At 43.2% G+C, this 20,515-nt stretch overlaps 1 long non-coding RNA gene across 1 annotated transcript in view; it reads left to right on the forward strand.

Annotated features, from left to right (window-relative positions):
• The window catches only part of LOC138685643 (uncharacterized), a 27,083-nt gene extending 15,413 nt beyond the window's left edge, over positions 1-11,670 (forward strand). Inside the window, exon 3 of the long non-coding RNA XR_011324984.1 lies at positions 11,219-11,670. This is a non-coding gene — a long non-coding RNA (uncharacterized lncRNA). The remainder of the gene's footprint in view (positions 1-11,218) is intronic.
• The last annotated feature ends 8,845 nt before the right edge of the window (positions 11,671-20,515 follow it).

Consider the following 20,515-nt stretch of genomic DNA (forward strand, 5'->3'; position numbering starts at 1 on the left):
CAGCTCTTTTTGTTTCTTTGTATACAAATTTTTAACTCCCTCAGAGCCAGGGTAGGTGAAAGCCCCAGATGCACAGGCTGTCTAGTCATTATTAGTCGCCAGTCTGTGGGCATTCCCGGGATGAAATCCTGTTCCAACCCAAATCAGTAGGAAAATCCCACAGGAATGGATTTCCAACCTCATTTAGCCATAATATAATGGGAGGGGTTGGACATCAAAAATGGGAGGGTGGCTGAATGGAAGTACAGGGGCAATTACTGTGACTTCCTTAGAGCAAACTTACCTTCCTTACCTGGCCATATTCCATAGTCAGCAAAGCAGTACGTACTTGACATGGGAGAGGAGTAAATAATACTAAAATCTGTAACTCTTCATACATTTGTCTAGATGAAATGCACTTTTTCAAGACTAATTTAGGAACACTCATTGCTGTTAAGACTTAAGTTTGTATTCCTGCTCTTTACATTGTCCCTGAGAAACGGTATTATTTCTGTATTGATGTTTCATTTTTTCAACACGGTTCACACTTGCTGCCCATAGTAGATGAGGAACGTTAGAGGCAAGCATGAAGAAAAGAAGCAAAATAAATGCTTAGTCCATCTTGGCCTGTTTTGGGTTCCCTGCTGCACAAAGTAGGCTTAAAGCATACCTAAGGTGGAAGTCAGGGAACACAGAAGTGGAAGAAAACTCCTGAACCATCGAGTCCAGCCACAGGCAGCGTGAACATAGAGTCCTTTTCATGATTGGCTCAAGTTCTACCCTGAAAAGAAGATGATTTCCTGCTTCTTGAAAGGCTACCCCAACTCTTACTCCTCCAAGTTATCTTTTTCTGATTTCCTCCACATGCTGCTTTGTGGCCAGGACAATCTTTGTGGTGTCTGCTTTAACTCAAAAGCCGCTAGTAACATCAATCTATTACATGAATTTAATGCTTCTGGGCAGCAGCTGATTCGATCACAGGAGTAATAAATATTCTTAATAATGACTAACAGTCAGTCCTTAAAATGCATATATAGGCCATGAAAAAAGCCCTGTGCTGGAGTAGCATACATAATAACAGGTACCCGCTTATTCATGACCCTGGAACCATGAACGTTTAGCAGAATGATCTGGAGCTGCAAGGCACGGGGATAGGTATTGAATCCCAAAGACTGATAATGCTCAGCAGTTTTGCAATCAGACAGGACCTTGCCAATTTGCTGACTCATTTCCTTTGGTCCCTCAGATGTAAAAATGAGAGGTCTAATCCCACTGCCACTGTACAGGGTATGCCTCATCAATGGTGTCCAAACCAAAGTAATCTGAATCTAATGGGAAAATTCACACATCAAACGTATGTACACTCATGGAAACGTAATTGAAACAACACTCAGAAAGAACATTTGGTTTTTTAATTTTGTTGGTTTGAAAACTGTAGTCTTAATGTAGAAAGGCTTATTTGAAACCACAAAGAGAGTGCTGTGGGAATTAGAAATTATCTATTTTCAGCAGCAATGTCTGTTGCATTTTTTATTCATCTGTCTTTCAGATGAGGGTTTGAGCCCAATTTTTGTACAGCTGTTGGCAAATCTCCCCTTGATTGCAGTGGAAGAGGCTGATTGTTCATCTTTGGAAGATACTTCAGATGTCTATTGTCACACAATAAGCACATGCAAAAAGAACTTGTTCAAGTCGGATAGGCTGCAACACAAGACCAAGGACTTGTTCCCAGGAGAGGGAAGACTCACTTTGCAGGAGGGTGCAAGGCTTGCATGGACAGGAGTGGCACAGCAGGGTGAAGGGGGTACTTTGAACTGGGGGAAATGCAACAGACCGGTAGCAGCTCTTGTCGCTGTGGTTACAACCCAAGATGAGGACCTGCAGGCAGCAGCGGTGGCCAGGCTTTGGAGCTGGGAAAGTGCTAGCGGGAGTGGGGAGTGGAGGACATACTCCCGGCACCAAAATGTCTCCTTATAGCTCTGATGGGTCACATAAAAATGCTCTGTGTTTGGGTAATGCTTGGTTGATTATATAACATACAGTACTTATCAATGGTGACATTCATTAATGTAACTGCATAGAGTGATTATGGATTTAGAGGGCCTGTTCGCTCCCACCTCCCTTAACATCTGTGAATACCACAGCGAGTAGAAAAATACCATAAAAATTCACAGAAAGGCTTTTCTCAAAGTGCTACCCTGGAAAAGAAATAATTCAGCTACTCTGTGAACTGCTCAAGAAGCAGCGAGCTATCTTCAGAGAAACTGTCGAAATCAAAATCAGAAAACTTTTCTATCACTCCTAGCGTACAAGCTGGTCTCTCTCTTCTCCTACAGATCCACATGTGTACGAACACATAACCATGGTTACGAGCTCTTTTTTTCAAGCAGCTCCTCCCCATACACACCCCCTTTCTCCCCCTGCCCTCTCCACACGCATGCGGTCAGGCTCTTTGCTCTCCTGCTCGCAGACAGACTGACTCTGCCCTTGCACACACAGAGATGTAAAACGGAGCGCAACCCCAAGGCCAGCCTGGCTGCTCGGTGCCCAGCCAGCTGCTGCCACCCAAGGAGCCTCAGGGAAGAAGGTCCTGCCAAACCACGGCTCCTCCTAGCCACCACCATGCCGCTGACTCCTTGACTGTGGACTCATCTGCTGCAGTCCCCCGAAACCCCACCAGCTACGCAGGGCTGGAGCAGGTCAGCACGTGGCTAAGATGCCTTCAGAGGGTTGCAGCATGTACGCCTGGTGACTCACTAGGAGTTCACCAAATGAACCAGATCCCAAGCCCTGAGCAACTCTGCCGACCGCGTACAAATGGAAGAAAAGGGTTGGAGAAAGTTTTGTTGTTGCTCTTTTTCAGGGTGATTAATGCTGAGTCCAAAAAAGGGCTCCAGGATTAGAGGGGGGGAAGTCAAGATCGTTAGAGAAAAAGAATTTTAAAAGGATAAAGCCAGCTGGATGGGAGCTGGAGCCCATAAGACACCATGTTCTTCTCACTGTAGAAAGATGGTTGTGAGAAAATCAGAGAAGGGAGTAACAAGTGGATGGTGATGGTCTTCACTGCAAGAGTAAGGATGTCCAAACAGCAGTGCAGGGAGACATGAAGAGAATGGAGTTGTGCAGAGAAGAAAGGCAGAGCTGATGTATGGTTCTGGAGGAACTAAGTAGCGTTAAGAGAATACCACCAGCGCCCGCCATGCTATTGAGTATGTGTTGCTGGAGAGGAAAGCAGGGACCTAAATCAGGAGCTGTGTCTCAGAAGTACATCTGTTTTGGTGTTCCCCTTGGTCACATGTCCATTGCCTTACTCTGTTCTATGACATGGAAAGAGTAGCTGGGCCAGTGATTTGCCGAGCAGGCTATGATCTGCTTTTTTTCCTCCTTGGCCTCTCGCTAATCCATCCCACTATTCGCTGTGGGGAGACAGAGGGAGAAGGCGATATTAGGCAGGCCTGATCAAGTCTGTTCTCCGTAAGGAATGCCTCTGAAGCAAGGAGGTTGATTTCTGCTGGCCTTCGGCGAGCTGTTCACAGTCATTTGTACTGACATGGTGCCGGTAGAGACCACAGAGGCCCAAGGTGCTGACCAGGGTGTTCCCCACATTAAGCAGAGCGAAGGCTCAGGCAGACTGCAGGCTTTGGTGAACCTGCAGTCCTTTGCCGAGGTAAAGTTGCCAGGTTTTACATGCTAGAATCCAGGAAAAATAAATCTAGCGCAGCATGCTAGCACTTCCAATAGTGCATGCGAACTGCTTTGCTGGAAAAGTGAGCAGTTGTTGCAAAAGTACCAGAAAGTTGCAGGCTACATGGTTTTTTTTATGTAGGATGCAGGACACGCTCATGTTATATAGGATATTCAGCAATTCTAATAATACATCAAATGTGTGCCCAGAAGTTAGTTTTTGAGATGTTCATGCTTTGGGCAAGAATCCTTTCAAAATATTTCCTCAGGCAACCAGTAGCTTAGGACTGAAGAGTTTATCTTGGTTAATTCTGACTGTTTTAAAAGGAAAAAAGATTGTGGGGATCATATACTTAGCTGTTGTAAACTGGCACCGCTCCACCAACCTAAATAAACTTTTGAGTTCATACACTGGCTAGAGAGAGTCTGGCCCTATTCTGCAACTACTTAATCCCACAGATTTTCACCGTATTGGCAAGAACAAGTTTGGTTTGAATGAAGAAATACTAGATGTTTTTCAGCTCTATCTTATCGTCAAGTTGCTAGCACCAGCACTTAAGCCCAAGCACTACTTGTGATCCTCTGTACGATCAGTGCTTGATATCTAAGTGCTAGAATGGATTTCTCAAGCAGATAGCTGAGACTGATGCAGAAATGTTAATTTTTGTGTCTAAAGAAGGCAATCACAAATACCTATTAAATAAATGTACTGCTTCTGGGCAACAGCTGGTGGGGAGTGATGACTTTTGCTTGGCACTATGTATCTTATCTATGCATATTATTTTGTGCACATTTTTCAAATCCATTAATGAAGTAGAAACTATATAAGAACTTTGGTGCCAAATGTGTTGCTTAGACTGTGTTTCCTCTAGCTGCCAAGGAAAGGAAAAGGGGGATAAAGAGCTGCTAGTAAAACAATTTCCAGGATTGCCTATTTTTCTTGCTTGTAAAAAGGTTCACTTCAATTTAACGTTAGTTACTAATGAATGCTTGGCATAGGGGACTAGTGCCTTGATTTATGCTTTCTTGTGATGTACTTTTGGCAATTGTCCAAACTGCTTTTTTTCTTAGTGCTTCATTGATTAGTTCAAGGATGCAAATTGGTAAACCTTAGTATCAAGAAGTCAGAAGTTCTGGGTTTGGTGTATCCAGTTTGTATATGTAAATTTGTATTCCTGAAATGCATCATCCTTTTGAAAGGCAGCCTTGTTAAGTCTATATTTATGAATGTTAATTATCATGGAGGCAAAGCCTGTGACTTTATAGCCTGATGTGAATTTGGTGCTTAGAACAGGAATTAAACAATTTAATCATTTTTGAAGCATATAAAGCAACCTTCCCAAATTTACAGCATTTACTTGTTATATACAGAATGAATTTTCTGAAAATTGACATAGCAAAGCATGAATTAGTGTGATTTTTAAAAAAATTATTAAAGACATGCTTTAAGAATTTTTTTCCATCTCTGTCAGCCTATGAGATTCTGACATCTTATATAATTCATCTTAGGATTACCACGTGGCTGTAACTCTCTAAAAATTCATTCTTTCTTTTATCTGAAGGTTCCTCTTCCAAAAGAGTTAAATAATTCTATATTCCAGAGATTGCCACAAATAACTTTCCTCTTTGCAAATAGCTGTGGCTGCTAGTATTGCCAATGCCAGCACAGAGTAGGAAAAACTACCGTCTGTCACAGTGATGATCCCTACTCCCAGTCCAGTGGGAATGAAACCTGAACTGCCCTGGGATGATGCTGCCATTAAGGACCACATTCTCAAAAACACAAAAATGGTGTGCTCTTCGGGCATGATGCAAAATGAAGACATTGTAGACATTTTACGTACAGCCCCGTATGCATGTATGTGCAGTCAAGGGGCCGGAAGGCTAGGGAGATGCTTGCTTAGGCTGGAAAGAAATTCTGAAATTAATGTTAAAAAAAAAAAAAAAAGACGGCACAACCAGGGCAATGCTAAAGTTACAGGACACTGTTGCATGATCATTTCCTTGGCAATGAGGACTGGGCACAGAGGAATCTGTATTTGTGGATGCAGAAGTAGGGTATGTACTCTTAGATGCCTTGACTCTTCACGGTTTTGTTTTTGTTTTCAGTTTTTATGCTAACTGTGACACATATAGAATGATTTTAACATACACCATAAGAATTTTTATTTGTCTGAATTATAATACACCATATGTGAATGCATCTGTTCTTCACTTTGTTACATTTATTATTTGTACTATGGTGGGGCCTCAAGTTTCCACCTCAGATCAGGGTTCCAACTTGCTAGGCAATGCACAAACACATAATGGGAAACACTCCCTGCCTTGAGAAAAACATACTCTAAATTGACAAAAACAGCTCAGGGTGGGAAAGGAAAACAGAGCCAGAGTACCGTTCCATGGTAGCTTAACCTCATCTAAACTGAAGTTGCCACAGTCCCACACCTCCAATCCAGATCTCCGATCGCCCGTTTGGTGGCTTAAGCCGGCTCATGGCTGGAGTAACTGCATCCCAGCAAGGAGAAGAGTAGGATCACCTTTTTTTTGGTAAGGTTACTTTAGCAGAATTAGCTCCCTGAAGCGGCTCACAGTGCAGCAATATGAGCACCAATGCTGGCACGAGGGAAGGGCCATGGCAGGAGAGTGGAAGAGCAAAAGCCCTGCCCTGGGTTGGCGTAAGCTGCCATGGAAGTTCACATGCGAGGAGGCGGCACCCGTCCCATCTCTGCAAGCTCGGTGCTGAGTAGGAGAAAGCAGCGTGCAGTGTCGCAGCTCCACACCACCACATGGCTCTCTGCACCGTGCCCCTTGCTCTGGGGTGCTGCAAACCTCACCTGTCCCAACCGCCTGGTGACAGCAAAGCTCTCTAGGAAGGATCCTGCAGCCAGGATCAGCCCTTTGCCTACAACAACAAGTAGGATATCCAGGACTGGACAGGACAGGCACAGAGTAACTGCTCTAGTGTGTGCTAGCAAGCAGAGTTTGCTCAGGACCCCAATTTGTCCCACTCCTTCTCCCTTATATATGGATGTGTGCATGCACGCACACACGTACGCGCTTATATACGTGCCCACATGATGGTACAGAGGCTGGAGGGTGGCATAGGATGGTCAGCATTTCTGGATCTCCAGAGCAGAAACTCCTGGCTCCTGGAGCTATGCTGAGTTCACCAGACCACAGTCAGTAGATACCATTTATGAACCCTTTGACGTTAAGTGCTATGTTACTAACAAACGGTGTGCATTACATACATTCACACCACAAAAACCGACAAGAATGGTTTCCATCCTTAGAGCTGTGTGTGCTTTCTGCTCCTTTCATTTTCAATTTGCGCTCTTGTTTTTAAAAGTCCACTGGGGCTTGCTCCATCTCAGCATTTGGTTTCTTTCTTTGTCCTCCTACTGCAATCTGTTACCTCTTGTTATCTAGCATTACCCCTTTCTTTATTCCTTTATGTGGTCTTGCATGGTTGCTGCTGCCACTAGGAACAAGCTGCCTGCCTCCAAGGGCATATCTTTTTTATTTATTTTTTTTTAAATTCTCATTTTAAAACACATGTTTTTCCTGTATTTATGATGCAAAATTGTTCTGTCCTTCTCTGCTATGGGCCATGAAGAATGCTTGCTTTAATTTACCCTACATGCTGTGCTGTTGCATTCTTCTTGTCTGTAATTTATGCCACATACTGTGCACTCCCTTGTATTATACAACATAAAGTTGCCAGATGGGTGAGTGCAACGCATGCTTTAAAATGAAGGCTTTAAGGCAACTGCTTAATCCAAAGCTGCAGAACAAGCCAACACCAAAAAGGAAAGAGCATTTGAAAATATACTCAAATGGGTCAGTAGTTATTATGTGGGGCTAACACTCCGAGGAACACTTGCTAATTAGCATATCGTGCTATTAACTTTTCCTTGAGATCTATTTTTTCCTGCTTGCTTTTCATGGTGTATGATGGCAAAAGATGGAGCCAACAACAGAGCATTAACGGGAAAGAAGGATATTTGGTCCTAAACCAGGAGCAGTCACTTTTCAGAATGAATTGGTGCCCAGTGCTTGGAGATTTGTTTGGCTGTAGTTAGTGGGTCAGTTTGGCACTGCACTTTGCCAGGCTGTGGGGGAATCTGTAGGAGATGTTCAGCATATGGGGGTTTTGTTGTTCTCGATCTTTTCCTTTCCTTTCCTAGCAAAGGCCATATTATATGTTCCTAGGGTTTATTTTACGCTGCGTGGGCTGAATAACTGAGGAGCTCTAGCTCTCAGCACTACTCTACGCATCGCGCCCTTCCTGGGGCACGCGTTGTCGCAGCAGCTGCATAGCCCTCATCTTCCATCCCCCGTCCCACTAACAGGAGGGCTACATCCAGCTGCAAAGTTTTCTCTGCTGTTGCTGCCCTAGCCCATGGCACGCAAGACTCGGCTACAACTTGGCTTGCGCCTGGAGAAAGCTGGTGTGGCCGTAGAGGGCTCCTGCAGTAACCAATCCTACCACCCACCTTGGGATTACATATGTGCTTATGCAATACTTTGTGGGGGAAGCAGGGATATCCTGGGTGAAATCTTGGCTCTGTAGAAGTTGATAGAAACTCTGCAAGTGTTGGCTGTGAAATACAACTTTCTCCCTACTGATGTGCTCAGGGAGGCTGCAGTGTTGATACCAGCAAGAAGCAAGGTGGCTTGCTCAGCCAGTGCTCCAGCAGAAGGAAAGCCCGGGAGTAACCATCCTTTTCAGGTGGACTATTGGAAACCAGGCTGGGATTGCTAAACAGATGGTGTCACACCAGGCTTCAGCACCACCACTCCCTGCAATGAGCGCTTTCAAAGAAAAACATGAGGATGGGGAAAAAAAATACGCTAAGAGTGTGACAAAATCCTACTGTGATATGGAAGGGCCAGTGGGAGGAAGGGAGATGTGGAAAGAATTTATTTACATAGTAAAATGAAGGGATAGCACATCTATGCTAGCTAGCACTGGTAACAGCAGTGAGGATGTACTAGCATGGGCATTTAATACACTGTTCACAGTAAAAATGCAAGTTCTCATCATTATACTCTGGTGGCAGCCTGCGCTGAAGCCTGCATGGCCTCTTCGTGATGCTTTGGAACTTGGGGTAGCTAGCTGTTAGTGCACACTGCAACAACACCTTAGCAGGCAAGGGGCTGGGTGGAGCAAGAATGAGAAATTGCCAAGAGGAGCTGGATTCTCTAAATGTGGACAAAAGTTCAGCTGTGAGCTCACAGCTGGGAAGTGAAAATGCAGGACCATGACTTGTCTTCTGCCTTATCAGTCCCCTTTGATACCAAGGCTGAAGCTGATAAATGGACCTATTGCATCACCCATAGCTAGACTATGTTTTTCACATGGTTCCTGCTGTCCCACCTGGTGTAGCCTTAGTTGCTTTAACTATGAAATTGGCACCAGAAGGACAAGGAATGAAAAACAATCCTATTGCTCATGTTAAGAGAACAAGTCTAGCAGAATGGGGTAAGGTTGGTGCTGTGAACACTTTTTGTGCTCTCCTATACTGAGTGACGTATATGCGGCATCTTCTAAGGACACAGAGGTGCTTGGAGATATTTCAAGACCATTTCATTACCATTTACATTCAGATGTTTTAATTGTAAGTCATAGACCAGAGCTCACTAACATAGGTATTTGGCATTTCAAGTTTCCTTCTCGATTTTGTAAAAATTTCTTCACCACTCTGAATGGTGATGGATTATGCTTTTGCTGCAGATTATTTTAAAAAACCCATGAAGAGCTTGTCTCTGATACAATGAATTTCCTATTGACACTAAATTGGCAGTGTAATGGAACTGATAACTACATTTCACACTTAGTTTAACATGCCTTTAAACAATCAGGTTAAAGGACTGAGAGTAAGTAAGAAGAACATCTAAAATAGCTGCTGATATTTTTCCTTTACTTTCTATAAGGCTTGACTTTTTAATAATCAACCCATTTCTCCCATGCATTCTCATGTACTTGAGTAAGTTGGACACAGTCCAGGCATTGATTGACTGTGCTTTGCAGCACTTGCTAAGTTTCTTTTTCTTCTAGAGGAAAAAAGAAACTCAAGAAAGAGAAACTTAGTGCAATAGTGCCTGAAAAAAAGTATGACATCACGGGGCCCGAAAATAACTAATACGTGCCTGTTTGTCATGAGTATGTTTCCCCTTTCTGTATGACAGCCATTAGATGAGACGTGTCAGTGCAGCCAGTACAGTAGCTTTTTCTCTATGGATACACATGCATGTGTATATGCATATATTTAACTTTTATTCAGGGCTTAGTCTCCGTCAGTACCTAACTTTGGGTTGCAACTCAGTCCTGTTATTTGGGAATTGGATGCCACTGGACTGACTTACTAGTGAACCTCTGATGCTAGTCCCACAGCAGAGTGTTTCAAGAGTAAGAAGTCAGAGCAGTGCTTGCCAAATCCCAAATTTAAAATCTCATTTTCTGAGCATCTCTAAACAACTTTCTTTACTGCCTATCACAGTCAAACATTCTGCACTGGGTCAGATGCTCCTGAATTGGTATTTCCCAGGGGGAGAGCACACTGGAAGATCCCGGACACTCAAGGAGCAGAGAGGACAGAGCCTTCTCTTTGGAGCTCTTGGCTCCCTTCACGAGGCCTGCTCTGACATCTCGTACAATGTTTTACTTCTCTGTTGTAGTGGTCTGAGAACACTGTATCTCCTTCAAGCTTTTCATTCTTTTGGTTTGGGTGTTTACAGTGTCATCGAGAAGGATTGAGGCTGATATGTTAATTTTCATACCACTAGGATATAGTTTTCAAGAGAGAAATCTGTCATATGGTGAGAGAAGGAAGGACACATACTGGCTCATTCAAAATGAAAAACTTCTGTTTACATGACTAAGACTGAGTCACATACCTGGGACAGGGTTCTGTATTGGCCTTAAAAATGATGTGAAGGGAACATCCTTAGTTTTGGCAGGGGTGGGAGTTCAGTGCATTTTTCAGGGATGAAACTCAGAAGAACAGAGAAGGTCAGTTTAACCTTGTGGTTGTGGTTACGAATGAGCAAGGAAGTTTAAATTACACTGGAGGACAGCTCCTTTAGTCACAGGAGCCTGTAGTGCACTCTAGATCCTTTACAAATAAATACTAGCACTTTGTGTTTTTACAGCAATAAGCAAACTGCTAAGGCACAATGACTAGGTTGTTCTTATTTAACTTCACTGATGGTAAAGTTCCTTATTGGTTTCTCAAGATTACAGCTACAGAGCAGTCTATAAACAGAACAACCATGCATTTTTCACAAGTGTAATACAGTAGTTTTTCAATAGAGCTCTCTCCTGCTTCCTCATCATTTTAAATGATAAGCATCAAGCAAAAGAGAAAGAGCTAATTACATTTGTGTTTAATCAATCCAACAGCTCATTCCAAATCTGATGGATTGTTTCATATGTCTGGCTGAATTCAGCAAAAGAATTGGTTTCCTTCATAAGCAACTCATACATCATGCATAGGATTGCTTGGACATTGATCTCTGCAATTTTTCGTGAGAACTTTTCTATTTATTTCAGACACGCTGATGGCTGAGATTCCTTGCTGTGCTGCTCCTGGTTCACCTTGGGATCAGCTGCACTTTTGGTCATTCCCGCTCCTTTCAAAACCCATCTCGTAGCACAGTCAACACTGCAGTTCTGTCTCACGAAATGCCTGCTCGCAGAAATCTCCAGATGTGGTTTAGAGCTCCTCCCTGCCACTCACGTGCCCCAGCGTTTTGCTGTCCGGTGCTGGTTGACTGTACGTGCTTGCTCAGTGACACTGGGTCCATCCAAACCTCCCTGCGTTCCTCAATCAACTTTTTCTAAATTGTTCCAGGAGCAGCAGCCTTTGACTGACTCACTGAAACCCTATTAACTGAGTAATAGGACATTTCCCACTGCTTTACCTGGCATCTGCTTTCATTAAGTAATATTAAAGTTTTCATTAGTAATATAATCAGAAGTAAATAAAAGCCTGAAGTCAGTAATGCTCCTACTGATTTATGTCACCAGTTGTAAGAAAGATCTAAATCAGACCTTTAATTAGCCAGGTGATTAAGTACCAAATGACTTTCTGGGAGTGAGAGCAGACACCCAAGATACATTTACCAAAACTTAGGTAGAAAATGCACTCGTGTTTCAAATGGTACCTCATATTAGGTGGCATTTACAAAAACATGTAACTGTACAATGTTGAAATGATGGGGTAGCCCTTTAATAAGTCATGTGCAAAAAAGGCCTTTTGCGAAGAGAATCTGCACTTCAGGCATACTCTTATTATTACTTAAACCCAGAGTCGACCGAAAGGGAAAACTCTCGTTGCCAACTGTGACAGACTGCAGCACTGCACTAACAGGAAGGCTATTTTAGTTCTGAATTGGGAACTGGATTACTTATTCAAAAAGTAGTTTTCAAAACTGCAAAACTATGTTCTTGTTCCCTTTGCAGTATGTTCCTAACTGTATCCTTTTCACTGCACAATTTCAAAGGATTGTGCCTTTGCTATATATACACACAGCACCTTGGTTTCTGAGATTGGTTTCCCCCAATTTCTGGCTGGTTTGAACAACCATGACTTGTTTCCCATATACCTATTTCAATAACATCCCAGCAGCTGACAGCAGGCACCTTGGACTGGGCTTCACATCAGCCTTCGGAACAGCTGCTGGGAAAAGGACAGTATTTCTGAGCTACAGATGGGTATGCTTGCCATGGATGTTACAGTTTAGGTTCATGCTACTGCACTACAGACACCTGCGGTGATTTGCATGCGCTTTGGGTTTCATTCCTGGGCGTGCTGAAGTCACTGGGAGTTGTGCTACCAACTTCCTAACAAGTGCTGTGTCTTTAATTGCCAGTACAGCTCTCTCTCCTTTCGTGGAGAATGAAAGTACTCTGCTGCTGAAGAAAATCTTTTTACTAAAGGAAACAAACCAAAAAATATTGCAATAGCATGTACGATAATCAACAGGGAAATAATTTAGATGATCCTTTGAAGAGGCAAATGTTAAGCGTGCTTCTGCCATTTGAGCTGCAGTTGCTGGAGTGGAAAGCCTCCTGAGGTAACCTGGTGTGAAGGTAGACAGACTGAGTTGTCTTTAAACCTCTCGGATGGGAAGGGCAGCCAGCCAGTTCTTCCCAACTGCTGGAGAGCTGTAGAAGCTTTCTCTCGATAGGGAAGATATATTCTCCCACATCAGGAGAAATACGATCATGCCCTTGAAAAGCAATAGAAAAAATTCCACCCATGTTTCACAACATATTCCATTGAAGGCTACTGTCACGTGAATTTCAGTATCTCTAGGACAAACAGTGCTGAACCTGGATAGCCTCAGTATCATGAAAATTATCTGCTTGAGGGGTCCACGGATGCCAATCCAAAGCCCTTGTCAGCCTCCCGCTACCCTGCCTTGTGAACACAATCCTTGGGGGAAAGTTCTGCTGCATTTAAATGAAACTTGACTTGCACATTACTTGTTCAGACAAGCTACGAGTACATATGACTCATCATTTCCCTACTTTGTTTTGCCTGTTAAGCAGCCATCAGCATTTACATCACAATTGATCATAAAAGAGCAAAAACGATGTAGCAGTTCCAGCCTCACCCCTTGTGAGTTACTACAGGAAATTTGCAGTCCTCCCCCAAAACTCTCCACCTTAATGTCCCCACTTTGAATATTCAGTGGAGAAAATATTCTCAGAGCTCTACGTTTCTCTGCATTTCTTGCCTATGACTTTTTCTCCGTTCAGTGATATCCTTTGGCTTCCCAGTACGTACCCTCACGGTTTTGGGCAAACAACAAACACGATGACCTGTTGTGAAGGGCAGACTAGCACAACCCAAAAAAAGAGTTTATAAAACTGAAAACAACCTAGTGAGAAACCTCAATGCACAGGCACAAAGGCCGTTTCTTGCTCTTTCAGGCTGATCCAAAAGCTCCAACAGCATCACTCTCTAGCCAGGTAGCTCTGTGATACAAAGATGGCACGGTGAAATGCCACATCAAATTGGCTTTAACTGCAGCAGTTTACCTAGGTCAGCTATGTAACCCTGGGTGCATTTCACCTTGGTTTTGTCCTGCCTGCCAGAACCATCCTGCACGGTGAACTGCAGCCACAGCACAAGGCCACAATAAGCTGAGATACGAGAGCCTGCTGTAGCTTTGGTGTGGTGCTGGAGCTGGCCCTGCAGAATGCTCTACCCTCCTTGGTGAGTACAGACTGCCACGGCTTTCCTCTTTTTTGGGGAAAAAAGTTTCACCGTCAAACACAACCTAAGCAATTTGGATGCAAACACAATTTGAAATGGCAGGAGGTAGGGTATGAAGGACTGATTTGGAACCGCAGCCACGAGGAGCCCTGTATGTATTTCATACTGTGCAGTACAAATGGTCTGACTGCAGCCCTTCAACATCGCAGCAATATTTGCAAAAATCTTGTCTCATTTCCTTGCCTCCCCATGCTTCTCAATACATTTTTAAATAAGTTGTTCTAGTCTGAAGGGGTTTTTTTGTTTCACGTCTCGGAATGAAAAAAGGCTTGTTCGTGCTTTACAATCCCAAGGGCTCAAAGCATGTTTTTCTTTAAAAGTTTCACTTGAGGGAAGATCTTATGTTAAGAGGAGTACAGGTGCTGGGATTTTAAGGCACATACTATACAGGACTTGAGTGCTAGCTATCCTGGGCAGATGTTCCTCAGCTTCATCCTGTCACACAGTACATGTGCATTAGTGATAGCTGGATGGATAAATATGTGCACAGCCACATCCATGCAATTGGAGCACTGCACTTGATTTTTCTGAAAGCACCCAATTTGTCAAGGAACCCAGGAGAAGCATACAGAAAGTGCCAGCATCTTGCTATAAACAGCGTCTGGGGAGGGAAAGAGAAATTCCAGTCATGAATGAGAAATCCCAGCGGCAGCTTCACTTTCCGTCTGATGACAATAAGTAAGTGCCTTAAGAGTATCCCTGTGCAGGGAAGGCACAAAAGAAAGATTAGAAGGGGCAGAAAGCATCAGAAAGCATCAGACCTGAAAGTAGAGAAATGTCATGGAAACTGGAGATGTCTGGAAAGCATGTGATTTATTAATGATGTTAATTAAAGCCAGGTCTGAAGCAGGGTTTAGGTGGACTACAAGTCCCTGTTAGGTTACGGATTGTTTTGTAGCCCATGCCAATGTTAAAACTGTGACTTAGTAAACCTTGCTTGGTGGTTACCTATTTTTGGAGGCAGCTGTCTCGGTGGGCTCCTACAGTTCTAGGACTGTCCATGCCCACCTCCCTCCTGCCTTCCACGCCAGCCACGAGCCAGCGTCCCTCTCCCCTGAGCGTACTCACTACCATCTCTCTCTGGTGCAGTAGCAAAACGTTAGGGAGCTACTGAACAAAACAGAGGTGCAAATGAAATATTAAGAGCCTGTCCTTGACTTGAGTGACTACGAGCAGTAGAATACTATAATGCTACCGGTGACAATGCATTTCTGCTGATGTGCTACTGTAATTTTTCCTAATTAAACAAAGCCAGGTAATTAAATATGCAGAGAAGGCAATTCACTCATTTTCCATCACAAATGATCACTGGCTGTACTGAGTATCTTTCGGATAAAAGCCAGGAAAGAAAAGAAAAAAATGTTTGTGTGTGGGCAATGCTTAATATTCCATCCTTGGTTTTGCTTCCTTTTTTTTTTCTCTGAACAGCAAAAATTTATCCTTTTCTTTAAATAATCCTTCTTGCTGTTGGGACAACTCCCTTTTAAGGCCAGTTTTTTGCTCAGAGGGAATGTTGACTGCACTTATAAACACCCACTTCCTAGGGTTTATAATAGTAACAGCAACATAACCTGAACTATAGTTTCAGCAACGTGCGGCAAACACATTCAGACTAAGGCTGGCCTACCAGCTTCTTCAGAAATGCTTCGGAAGTGTTGGCGATAACACCATGGTTTTATTTGCTATCCTCACAAAGTCACATCTTTGAAAACCTCCTGTCTTTCTCCTTTTTTCTTCAAAAGTAGAACCCTGTGCTTCCAGCTCCAAAACGCATGGTGAGAGTATTTGGATGGGGCAGTAAACACTAAAGCAAGAAAATGTCACCCTCTTTATAACTTGGGAGTTTTAGGTGGGTGCAAACTGTGATCATGGAGAGAATTTCCAAGAACTACAGTGAAGACCAGATTTCACCATATGTGTTATTCTGCTCAAAATATCCACGTTAGCTCCAGGGAAGGTTACAAAAAAGCCTAATGACTTTTCAGCTGTTAGGCTGCCATCCCTAGTGCAACTTACTGTAATCTGGTTAATTAGCTTGGTACTTGGGAAAAAGATCTGGTGTAATAGGGTAAAAATAATTTCCACTTCAAAAGTATGCACTGCAGTTAAAAAAAAAAGTCCAAAAAGATTAGACACATGAACTGCAACCTCCAGAAGTACCACTGACTTCCAAATATACCCTGTACTAACATGCCGTCAGCACTGAGCCAGGGAACGATACCGGTGTCTGAACTTTACTGGCCTCACTAGTGACTGCAGAGACGTCAACCTTTCCAGTCACGCAGGTTTGCAATTGCTACCTTGTATTTAAGCTCTTGCCTATGCGTTTGTGTCACCTCTCAATATTTCACACCATGACGCCCATTTCGCCAGGAGCAGGATGTGCAACTTCAGTGCCGTACCAGCTGAGCAGATCCTAAGGGCCTGATGCTGAACTTGTTCACATGCTCATAAATTAGGAGCAACTCCACTGCTCATGGTGACACCGAAACACACAAGCCTGGACTCGGGTTCTACATACCTATTGCGTGGTTTCCAAGTGGATGGCTGGGAGGCTAAATGTAAAACAATCCACCCCCACCTTCCCGGGGGGAAAAAAAAAAAAGCGTCAAAACCCCAACACATGGAAACACATCAAAAATGTGTAGGGATCAGGGAGGAGGGGGAATCCTTGCTGAAAACAAAACAATCTTCTGCCAAATGAGTTGTCATGGCTTTACTATAACATTCCCACAAAGAGGAACAGAATTTTCTTTATTGTGAAATCTTCGTTGTGAGCCTTGCTGCTCCTGGGAAAAGTCATATGTCAGAATAGAACAGTGTTTCCAAATATGACTAGTCTGAACAGATAAACAATGAATGTCAACACAGCATTCAAGGAAGTCTCTATCTGCGGTTAAATCCCTTTCTGAGGGAGTTTATATTCTTGTTCTGGTAGTACTTGCACATCATGAATACCTATAGAGGTACCTGCCTTTGTACAACAGGCCCTATTAAACTCCAGCTAGAGTTCCTGGGGTCCCAGTTACGGGCAGCCAAAGCATCGGCTGCGTCTAAGAACATCCTGCAGCATTATCTGCCGAGTTCAAAACTTTCTATTACTTTTTCTCGAGGCTCCGTGGTGCGTAAGAAACTGACAAAATTAATATTCTTGTTGACTTAGGGTTTTTTAACTGACTAAAAACCTAAAACCTGATAATTTTCCAGTTCAATCTTGTTATCTCCCAAATTATTTTTTTTTGGGGGGTGTCATACACCCACTTTGGTTGTTCTGGGGCGGGGAGTAGCAAAGTTCGGAGGACCACGAGGAAGCAGAAGGAAAGAAAGATTCCAGTCCTGTGCCTTCTCTCATTACAAACACTGGGACCAAGCTCATCTCATCCTTCAACAGAGGTGAAAACAAAATGTACTGTTAGGAGGAAGTCCTTGAGAAGCAAAACACCACTGCAACAATCCTGCTCCCAGGGCTGCTGCATTCAATAGCTCTTTAATGCAACATGCCTAGCAGTCTTGGGCAGCAGATTTTCTACCTCACACCACCCTCTATTTCAGTCATGTATGCTTTGTCCACCAAATCACAGTTGTGTTTCTACTCTTTGGATGTATGAACTTCCATTTCTTTGCAGCAGAGCAACGTTACTTTAACAAAGGAATGCATCTCTCTACTGCCCAGCAGTCTAAAACTTAGGGGTCAGAGCAATCTGCAGGTAATAAATTTGGGTCTCCCACTTTCTTGGGCTATATTCTAATTTATATAGGCTGTGGCAGTAAAGGCAAGAGCTCTTGTGATCAGCCTCAAAGCCTTCCAAACCCCAGATCCCCTCCTCTGCCTTCCAACTTCTCTTAAATATAGACAAGAAATTCACTTTCAGTTCTCTGCAGGCTTTGTAGAAGTGCCTTCCTTCCCTCAGGGCTGAGAAGCCACTCGAGACACAGCATTTCAGAGACTTCTGTTCAAACCTGATTTTCACTTGGAGAGGGGGGCAAAGGCCAGCCCTAAATTCCACTGTGCTTCAACTCCCCATCTGCAAAACAGGGACGCTATAGGACAGATGAAAATCCCCCATACTTAGAACATGTATTCTGGACAGCAACTTTCTTTTGTGGTCCTGCAACACAGCAGAAGTTTGGATCCAAGAGAGCACATTAAATCACGCTGTCCTTGTTGTTAGGGGAGAACTGAATGGAGTTTGGCCACTGGAAGGGTTTTGTTTTTTGTAACACTATTAAGCACAAAGAAACCCAGAAGCTTGGCAGCCTATTCCACCATGTAAATCCATGTCTTTCTACATTACCAGAAAGTTCACTTGAGGTGAAAATCCTCTATGAAAATTTGGCTTCTGAAATACCTTCTAACTAGTACCTCAAATCTTTTTTTCATCATTATCCACCATAGGTGAAGAAAAAAAATGGGGTACCACTAGCCTTTGAGAATGGCATGAAAGTTTCAGGGGACTGATGACAAGACCAATGGGATATACACTGCATGATTAACAACCTTTATTGTTTGGGAAGCTCCAGTGACTTCCATGTTGCTGCCACATACAGTGACCACCCCAGGACTTCACTTATATCTCTCTTACTGTGTCAGGTAAGCCACAGGCTGTTAACCAAGTGTGATTAAGTGCCTGTGCTAGTTTAGTTTAAGAACTTAATGTGCTTTAGCCTAAAAGCTGATGGCTCCATTTAACAAGCGAGCAAACTCTGCACAAAAGAGCACCCAAAACGTGTGATGAGGCACGCCGGCATAAGCTGTAGCGATAGCTGAGAGCACCTAAACCTCTGTCAGCAGCAAAGTCGTACCCCTCAGGAAGCTGTCAGACCCAGGATTAACTGTGTAGCAGAAAGGATCAAGAACCTTCATGCAAAGCACGCAGCCAGACCGTTCAACAACGGGTACAACTTACTTTCACATCTTTATCTATCTAATCTATCTATAAGTAAATAGAGGGAGATATTAGGGAGGGTTGTCGCAATTCCTAATCCTACAGCTCATGAGTCAGTTGTGTAGTAACCATGACAAACACCACCACCATGCTTTGCGGCAGTTGCTTAGGCTTACAGAAGACGACAAAAGGCAGTGGCAGGTTTGTTTACTTTTACGTTCATTCATTTTTTGCTTATTGGAAAGGCTGCAGCTACAAAGTTGAAGTATTCTTGGCTGTGCTGCTGTAATTTTAATGTCTTTTATGTAGATGTTTTGCAAAGACTGCAATTATCCAGAGTTATCTCAGTGCTCTGCGTAAGCCTACAAGACAGACTCTTCTGTGTGTATCGCCCAAGTGAACTTCATGAAACAGAGAAAGTACACTCAAGGAAAGTAACGGCAGCTCCTGGTCTCAGTATACAGGATGCCCTGGTTCAGGTACTGATACTCTTCTCGAAAGAGGCACAGCTCACCTGCCTGGATTATACAAAACAACCAGGGAACAAGCACAGGCAAACAGAGGAACAAAAATACCCAAAGTGTCTGGTATAGCATGTACGTCTAGTGGAACAGTATACTGAATTTCTAGAGGTGGGGGAACAGAAGGTATAAATCCTTCCTTCTATAAGATAAAACAAATTAAAAGAAAGGGAAAGTTTCCTATACTCCATCAGCTCTTCCCCTCACATCTTCCCAATGCTTGCCCCTCCCTAAAATCCTCAGCACCTACCCATTCAGGTACTGGTTGGCCAGCCTTGGGGCACAGGAAAACTACCTACCTAACGATTCTTCCCAGGTCCCTTCAGAACTCTGCACTTTAAAGCTTAGTTTTATTTAAAGAGAGATATTATCACCATAAAGAACGAATTGATATTATAGGTGTGCCCCCCTGCAATTTACTTCTTCCAGAGTTATTGTGTGTTTCAGAAGATACTGCTTTCTTGTAGCTAAAAAGAATCAGAGATTCACCATATTAGTGATTCTGCAAGTGTCTTTAGATGGGAGAATTAACACCTACAGCAGGCAACATGATTGACTTGAATCACAGCACCACTACCTTTCAGGAGCTTGACAGACACTAATTTTGGAAAGGTGTTTTGCATGGAAGACTGGCATTCAGAGCACATGGAAGATTGAGTATGTGCGGGTGTTACTTAGCAACCTACAGAACAAAACTTTAAGAGTAGCTAGAAAAATTACCAACTTAAAAGGATAAAGTTTGTTAATGTGTAGGAGCAGCAGCTGTTCTTCAAAGCCTTCAAACTAAAACTTGCTGCTGTGTACACAGACAGCTACTATCCTATTAGCTGAGCAATGGCATGCCACTTCATTAAAATTAAGAGTGGTCATCTTGTCTTCTGAAACAATTCAGCATCTTCTCTGAGCTACCACTAGAAGCTGTAAGCCACACAGCAAGAGAAAAAATGTCAATATTGAACTGGATCTCAAGACTTTTTACAATTTTGGTTAAGTCCTTTTATGAGCAGATTCAGAAGTTGCGGGGCCCTCCAATGCCAAGGACCACTTAAGCTCAATACTTCTTTAGTGGAGCTTTGTTTTGCATACACCGACAAACAAGGTCTAGTTTTTCAGTTTATTGTAAAAACCAGCAAGTGACAGAACATACAACCCCATG

Source organism: Haliaeetus albicilla, chromosome 6 (assembly GCF_947461875.1).
Source record: "Haliaeetus albicilla chromosome 6, bHalAlb1.1, whole genome shotgun sequence".
Classification (NCBI taxonomy): Eukaryota; Metazoa; Chordata; class Aves; order Accipitriformes; family Accipitridae; genus Haliaeetus; species Haliaeetus albicilla.